The sequence below is a fragment of the Bos indicus x Bos taurus genome, chromosome 10 (assembly GCF_003369695.1).
Source record: "Bos indicus x Bos taurus breed Angus x Brahman F1 hybrid chromosome 10, Bos_hybrid_MaternalHap_v2.0, whole genome shotgun sequence".
Lineage (NCBI taxonomy): Eukaryota > Metazoa > Chordata > Mammalia > Artiodactyla > Bovidae > Bos > Bos indicus x Bos taurus.
The window spans coordinates 52,570,576-52,579,462 of record NC_040085.1 but is presented as its reverse complement, the minus strand read 5'-3'; the positions used below and the strand labels follow the sequence as shown (position 1 = coordinate 52,579,462).

The 8,887-nt window shown below is 41.3% G+C and overlaps 1 pseudogene; it reads left to right on the top strand.

The window, feature by feature from the left end:
* The first annotated feature begins 2,441 nt into the window (after positions 1 to 2,441).
* On the top strand, positions 2,442 to 2,798 carry LOC113899520 (annotated as a pseudogene).
* Positions 2,799 to 8,887: the final 6,089 nt, after the last annotated feature.

The following is an 8,887-nucleotide window of genomic DNA, read 5'->3' as shown; positions in this document are numbered from 1 at the left end:
CATCAGTGAAGCATCTAAACAAAGTTTGGGCTTGGGGTAGTAAATTAAAAGTAAGAAGGTTTGTTCATATTCAACCTTGCCTGCCATTTCAGTAAACAAAAGATGTTGTGGGTCCTAAAGCCATCAGCCACTGGAGTTGGCCCTGATGGTGCGCCCTGAGGGGAATTCAGGATGGAGAAAAACTGAATACAGGCCCTAGACAGTTAAGATGCATATTAAGGAATGATTTCAATAAGTCCAGATTCTTACATCTTCCTTTACATAGAGAAGCACTAAAATCAGTAATTTGAGATGCTGTTTTTTTGTAATTAGCAGTAGTCTTTTGATGTTTGACTGCATGTTTTGTTTTGAGCAAGAACCCCTATATAGCCTGGTTCCTTTCTTACCTCTTTAGAACAATTCCTCGGGCTGTCTGAGAGACTGCCATCCCAGCTACAGTCCTCACTAAGGTGACCAAATAAAATATAATTCCCAACTTGCAGGCTATACTTTTTTTTTTTTTTCAGTCAACACTCCAGAAATAGAGAGTGCACCTTTCATATGAGAGATTTATTTCCTACTTTCAGGAGACAGAAAGGAGGACCAAAGTCCCTCCTGCACTGATCACTTCTTAAGTAACTTTAGTTCAAAAATAATCAATAGGCCATTGAGGAGTATTTTGAAGCAGCCTGCCCTGGGCCCCAACAAATCCCTTTTTATAGATGAGGAAACCAAAGAACACTGAGGTCACACAGTGCTAAATCTTGCCCTCTAGGAGCTGAGAGTCTAATGAAGCAAGAAAAAAATAACAAAAACCACACAGTCACACAAAAGCAATAATAGTAATAGGAACCGCTGCTGCTAAGTCGATTCAGTCGTGTCCGACTCTGTGAGACCCCATAGACGACAGCCCAACAGACTTCCCCGCCCCTGGGATTCTCCAGGCAAGAACTACATAGTAATAATTATGTAATAGGAACTACATAGTAATAATTAATTGTGCCAAATATAACAGATGTATTTTGGGATGCCAATCTAAACCACACCCCTTCTTTGAAATTGTCTCCATCTACCTTCTCTGTTGAAAGAAGGAAATTAACTGATGACTCTTGTCCCATATGACTGCCACAAAGGCAGAATTACATCAGCTAGCTGGGTCAGGGTTCCTCACCTATTCAAATGAGAACTGACATACTGGCTGGCTGGGCAGATCAGATTCTTGGAGCTGGGAATGTAAACTTGGGACATAGAGCCGAATCATGATGGGTATAGGACTTCAAAGGTCTTGTAAATATAGAACTGACATGAACACAAGAGCAGGCCAAACAATGATGTCTAAATGAACCCAAAAGTCTGGGCTACTGGGAACCAGGAAACAAAGTAGAGTGCAATAGGAACCATTACCAATGGAATTCATAGACTCTGGCCTTGTACTTTCATCAAGTGCTAATCCTGTGTGGCCCATTTCCTTTTCTTTTCTGGATGTCCATGAAATACCTGCTTTATCCATTTTTTTTTAAGGATAATAATAAGGGAACTGGCTTTCATTCACTTATTTATCCATTTATATTTATTTACTTGGTTGCTCCAGGGCTTAGCTGTGGCACTAGGGATCTTTGATCTTAACTGCAGCATTCAGGATCTTTAGTTGTGGCGTTTGAACTCTTAGTTGCATGATATGGGATCTAGTTTCCTGACCAGGTATCAAATCCGTGCCCTCTGCATTGGGAGTGCAGTCCTGGGAGTACACTGGACCACCAGGGAAGTCCCTGCTTAATGCTGTTTATAAACACTCTCCTTGGGACTGGATGAAGCACAAGCTAGAATCAAGATTCCTGGGGAAAATATCAGTAACCTCAGATATGCAGACGACACCACTATTATGGGAGAAAGCAAAAAAGAACTAAAAAGCCTCATCATGAAAGTGAAAGAGGAGAGTGAAAAAGTTGGCTTAAAACTCAATATTCAGAACACTAAGATCATGACATCTGGTCCCATCACTTCATGGCAAATAGATGGGGAAACAGTGACAGACTTTATTTTGGGGGGCTCCAAAACCACTGTAGGTGGTGACTACAGCCGTGAATGAAAAGACACTTGCTCCTTGGAAGAAAAGCAACCTAGACAGCATATTAAAAAACAGAGACATTACTGTCTAGTCAAAGCTATGGTTTTTTCCAGGAGTCATGTATGGATGTGAGAGTTGGACAATAAAGCTGAGTGCCGAAGAACTGATGCTTTTGAACTGTGGTGTTGGAGAAGACTCTTGAGAGTCCCTTGAACTGCAAGGAGATCCAACCAGTCCATCCTAAAGGAAATCAGTCCTGAATATTCATTGGAAGGACTGATGCTGAAGCTGAAACTCCAATACTTTGGCCACCTGATGCAAAGAGATGAGATGCACCATGGCTTCAGTAGCGAGCTTCGCCAGCCCCTCCCCCAGGAGACCGTTGCAGTCAGCCAGCCCCTGCTCCTTGGTAACCATGTGTGACCGAAAGGCCGTAATCAAGAATGCCGATATGTCAGAGGAGATGCAACAGGACTTGGTGGCATGTGCTACTCAGGCATTGGAAAAGTATAATATAGAGAAGGACATTGTGGCCCATATCAAGAAGGAGTTTGACAAGAAGTACAACCCCACCTGTCACTGAATCGTGGGGAGGAACTTCGGTAGTTATGCGACACAGGAAACCAAACACTTCATCTACTTCTACCTGGGCCAAGTGGCCATTCTCCTGTTCAAATCTGGTTAAAAGCATGGACTGTGCCACACACCCAGTGATCCATCCAAAAACAAGGACTGCAGCCTAAATTCCAAATACCAGAGACTGAAGTCTTCACCTTGACTAAGGGAACACCTCCATCTTTGAACCTTTATTGTGTTTTGTACAGGACATTCTCTGTACTAGTTTGTGGTTATAAAGCAATTAGTAAAACAGCTTACATTTGTATTTATTTTCTATTCCACACCTCTCTGCCCCATGTTTTTTCTCTTCAAAATCCATTCCTTTAAAGAAATAAATCTGTTGGAGAAGTATGCATTAAAAACAAGAAAAAAAATGAAAAGACCCTGATGGTGGGAAAGACTGAAGGTAGGAGGAGAAGGGGAGGACAGAGCATGAAACGGTTGGATGGAATCACCGACTCAATGGATATGAGTCTGAGTAAACTCCAGGAGTTGGTGATGGACAGGAAGGCCTAGCATGCTGCAGTCCATGAGGTCGCAAAGAGTCAGACACGACTGAGCAACTGAACGGAACTGACTGCCCTTCTGTTTTATGTGATCAGTCCTAACTTGTCAGAGTCATGGAATATGCATCAGACAAAGAAGTGTGAAGAGCATACAGAAAAAAGAAGCAACAAATCCATAGCATTCTCAAAGACGGCCAAGCACCTCATAGAGACTGAAGAGCGGCTCCATGATTATCTCTGCAGGCTCCTAAACTGAGGTTCTGCTCAATTAGCCTTTCTTTACTTGAGTTGGCTCCTTTTCCCCCTGTACTGCCTCTTACCTAGAGGTTTCTTCCCATCTCTCCAGCATGGATGTGTGGGTGTACTTCTACACTCCAGTACTCCTTTATTTCCAGTTGGCTGGGTGACTCTCACTGATTTGAGCTGAAGACACAAGGAGTACCAAGTCCAAAGCTAGCAGGCCATACAATTTTATTTTAGACAGACACTATTCAGATTGTAACTTTACTAAATATTTTTTCATAGCAGACATTAGATTGCTTTTAATTTTAAATACCTGGACAGTTGTAGGGAGAAGTCTAAATTAAGAAAGCCATAATTCCCTAAAATTCTTTCAGTTGTAGAACAAAATCACATTACTTTTATAAAACTAAAAATTATCAGAGCTTTGGCCATTGGCTTGTTGCTAATCATTCCAATGGGACAATTTTTCTTTTTTCTCTTTTTTTGCACCATGCCACTTGGCTTACAGGATCTTAGTTCCCCAACCAGGGATCAAACCTGGGCTCCCTGCAGTGAAAGCGCAGAGTCCTAACCACTGATTGTTGTTATTGCTGTTGTTTAGTCGCTAAGTCATGTTCAACTCTCTTGCAATCCCATGGACTATAATCTACGAAGCTCTTCTGTCTATGGGATTTTCCAAGCAAGAATACTGCAGTGGATTGCCATCTCCTTTTCCAGGGAATCTTCCTGCATTGGCAGGAAGGTTCTTTACCACTGACCCACCAGGAAAGTCCCTTCTACCCACTGGACCACCAGGGAATTCCCCTTTTGACATTTTCAAGCTACAAAATCACACCTGGATTCAGCTTTTCTACACTTTGCTCTTTCAATAAGATGTTTTTCTCTGCATTACTAGCTTCTAACAGATTTTGACTTTTTGTTTTAATTTTTGAGTGAGTTTGTGTTGTAATTGATCATTTGCTAGCTTTAGAACACTTTTCTTATTTTTGTTTTATTTTTCAATAGTTTTAGATCCTGATCAATATGTTGGCAGGGGTTTATGAATTAATTGTGCCTAAGTGAGCAAAGTAATATTAGTTTGAGAATATCTCACTACATAGAACTTGATGATATGAATGTGATAGGATCCTGCCTGAACCCTAAAAGGAGTCAGTATGGTGAACTGAACACCCAGGGATAATCACACCAGCCTTATAATAAGTTATCTACACCTTTCAGCTCAATCAGTTGTTATTTCTGCCTTCAATTTTCTCCATCCCACCCATATTTCAAAAATTTCAACAAAATTGGAATAATATGGCAGAAAGGGGTGAAGGTGAGGGTTTATTCTGGACTACCATCTAGTCTTCTGGGTTCACAACATTTCTTTTCACTTTGTAATTCACGTTCTGGTTTTTTTCTATATAAGAATCTGAGTCTGCTAAGAACGTATATACATAACTCATTCACTGATCAGGTAAAAAAGGATAGTTCTGAGAGATGAAAGAAACATCTTTTGTATTTCATCTACTCTAAAGTGCCATCAACTCTAAGAATATTGTTATATTACAGAACAAAGGAAAGAACAAAACTGTCAACGAAATCATGGACTCACATTGAGCTAATTGTAGAAGCATCACCTGGAAAATTGGTTAAGATCCAAGATCATGGACACTACTGCTAGAAATTCTGATTGAGTAGGAGGTGCAGTTTTCCCCTGGTGTTTCTAATGAACAAAATCCCAAGTAGCAGGCAGCATCACATGAAGCTAGTGAAATATGCTAGGTTCAAATCCTAGATCTGCTGCTGCTGCTAAGTCGCTTCAGTCGTGTCCGACTCTGTGCGACCCCATAGCCCCACCAGGCTCCCCCGTCCCTGGGATTCTCCAGGCAAGGACACTGGAGTGGGTTGCCATTTCCTTCTCCAATGCATGAAAGTGAAAGGTGAAAGTGAAGCCACTCAGTCGTGTCTAACTCTTCTCGACCCCGTGGACTGCAGCCTACCAGGCTCCACTCCCATGGGATTTTCCAGGCAAGAGTACTGGAGTCGGGTGCCGTTGCCTTCTCCAATCCTAGATCTACCACTTGCTAATTATGTGACCTTGAGCACATTAACCATGCCACACCCTGTCTTTTCTAATCTGTTTAATGGAGGTGATAGTAGTGCCTGTCTCATGGGTTTTTGTAAGAATTAAGTAAATTAATACCTAGGAATTCAATTTTTTTTAATGTGTGTTTATTTTTAAATATAAAATACTTAGGATACTGCCTAGAATAGAGTAACTGCTATATAAGTGTTGAAATGTTTCTGGTCAAATTTGATAATAATAACAAAAAAAATCATTATTATTGGGGGGCTTCCCAGGTGACACAGTGGTAAAGAATCCAGCTGCTCATGCAGGAAATGGAAGAGATTTGGGTTTAATCCCTGGGTAGGGAAGATCCCCCAGAAAAGGAAATGGCAACCCACTACAGTATTCTTGCCTAGAAATCCCATGAACAGAGGAGCCTAGTGGGCTATAGTCCATGGGGTAGCAAAGAGTCGTTCGATACGGCCTAGCATAGAATAAGTGCTACGTAAGTGTTTAAGTGTTTCAAGTCAAATTTAATAATAACAAAAAGTTATTACATTTCACCTAACAAAGACATCTGTATCACTGAGACACTATAAAGCCTAGGGACAATACTGGTGAAAGTATCAAAAGACCATTATTGAACACTTACTACAAACCAAGTGCTCAAAAAATGGTATCTCTCTTTTTGCCTTGTATGTTTGAAGAATTCAATACAAATTTATAATAGAATTATAATCTGGTTCCTGTTTCCTAACTAAATCATCAGGAAAGGTATCAATGTTACTGAGTCCTTTCAGGAAAACACTAAGTATCTTTTATAATGATAAAGTGAAAGTGGCTCACTAGTGTCTGACTCTTTGCCACTCCATGGACTATACAGTCCATAGAATTCTCCAGGCACTGGAGTGGGTAGCCTTTCTCTTCTCCAGGGGATCTTCCCAACCCAGGGACTGAACCCTGGTCTCCCGCATTGCACGCAGATTCTTTACCAGCTGAGCCACAAGGCAAGCCCTTAATAAAGCATGTGATAGGAATGCATCACTCCAGTTTTCTTAAATAAGGTCACTCCCCCTACAGGTCACAGAAGAACTGTACAAAAAAGATCTTCATGACCCAGATAACCACAATGGTGTGATCACTCACCTAGAGCCAGACATCCTGGAATTCGAAGTCAAGTGGGCCTTAGGAAGCATCACTAGGAACAAAGCTAATGGAGGTGATGGAATTCCAGTGGAGCTATTTCAAATCCTAAAAGATGATGCTGTGAAAGTGCTGCACTCAACATGCCAGCAAATTTGGAAAACTCGGCAGTGGCCACAGGACTGGAAAAGGTCAGTTTACATTCCAATCTCAAAGAAAGACAATGCCAAATAATGTTCAAACTACTGCACAACTGAACTCATGTCACCCGCTAGCAAAGTAATGCTCAAAATTCTCCAAGCCGGGCTTCAACAGTATGTGAACCGTGAACTTCCGTCTAGTCAAAGCTATGGTTTTTCTAATAGTCATGTATGGATGTGACAGTTGGACAATAAGGAAATCTGAGCGCCGAAGAATTGATGATTTTGAACTGTGGTGTTAGAGAAGACTCTTGAGAGTCCCTTAGACTGCAAGGAGATCCAACCAGTCCATCCTAAAGGAAATCAGTCCTGAATATTCATTGGAAGGACTGATATACTGAAGCTGAAACTCCAATACTTTGGCCACCTGATGTGAAGAACTGACTCATTTGTAAAGACCCTGATGCTGGGAAAGATTGAAGGTAGGAGGAGAAGGGATGACAGAGGATGAGATGGTTGGATGGCATCACCAACTTGATGGACATGAGTTTGAGTAAACTCCGGGAGTTGGTGACGGACAGGGAAGCCTGACATGCAGCAGTCCATGGGGTCGCAAAGAGTCAGACACAGCGACTGAACTGAACTGAACCCCCTACTGTCTTCAGTGCTGCTGGAGGGCCAGGGACTGTTTTTGGCTTTGGGGTTGGAGTTGTTTTGTTCTCAATTCTGTGTTGTTGTTGTTTTAATTCTGTATTGTTTTGTTTTCATTTTACCTAGCGTTGTGTCCTTTATTTTGCCTATATTAACCTAATAAACATTAAGAGATATCCCTTGATTCTAGTTTGCTACAGTTGGGTAAAGAAGTCTCCTGTCAATTTGTATTTATCTGTTGTGATTTCTAAGTGCCTTTTGTTTATTCATTCATTCATTTCACAGACTTTATTGAGCTCCTTGCTTGGCCCAGGACCTCTGTGAAGCAGCTGGATTATGCACAGTCTCTGCCCTCACTGGGTTTAGTCAGGGTCTAGGGACACTGTAAACTATATTATTATGTCTATGCATGTGTGCATGCTCAGTCACTTCAGTTCTGTCTGACTCTTTGTGACCCTATGGACTGTAGCCTGCCAGGCTCCTCAGTCCATGGGATTTTTCAAACAAGAATACTAGACTGGTTTTCCATGTCCTCCTTCAGGGGATCTTCCTGACCCATGGATTGAACCCATGTCTTCTGCATGTGTCTCCTGCATTGCAAGCAGATTCTTTACCACTGAGCCAACAGGGAAGGCCTCTATTATATCTATGCCTGATACTAAATACTTAATAAACATTTTTGCTGTAGCACTGAAACTCCCTGGTTTTTTTTTTTTCTCTCCAGATTTGTAAATGGAGAATTTCCTGCTGGTTCCTCTGGCTCAGGCTAACATCCAGGTACTAATGAATGGGGTTTAAAAAACTTAAGGATGAGTTACCATCTTAAACAAATGAGTAACAGAATATAATTTTGTTTCACATTTCAAATTTGTTATAAATACCAGAAATGGAAATGTCACTCAGCTCTATTTTTCTCTGATTCAAGATGTACTCACTGAGGAATAAATGATCTTAAGAATAGGCCAGGACTTGTTTGATTGATATAATGTGGAGGTAAGAATACAGGCTTTATTGTAGCTCAACTATACATCAATTAAAAGTCAATCAAGGGTTTCCCTGGTGGCTCAGTGGTAAAGAGAGTGCCAGCCGATGCAGGAGACACGAGTTCGCCCCTTGAACTGGGAAGATCCTACATGCCTGGGAGCAACGAAAGCTGTGCGCCACAGCTATTGAGCCTGTGCTCTGCAATAAGAGAAGCCACAGCAACGAGAGCCCTTGCACTGCAACAAAGAGTAGCCCCCACTCACCGCAACTAGAGGAAAGACCTTACAGCAACGAAGACCCAGCACAGCCAAAATTAAATAAATTAAAAAAAAAATCAATCAATCAGTCAGAAACACAGGCTTTAGAATCAGACGGACTTGAGCTCAGTTGGTGCCACTGCTAGCTTTAGGCAGGTTTCTTCTCTGATCTTCAGTGTTTTCATCTGAATAATAAAAATAAAACCACACCTCTAAAATATGATTTAAGGATGAAATATAATAATACA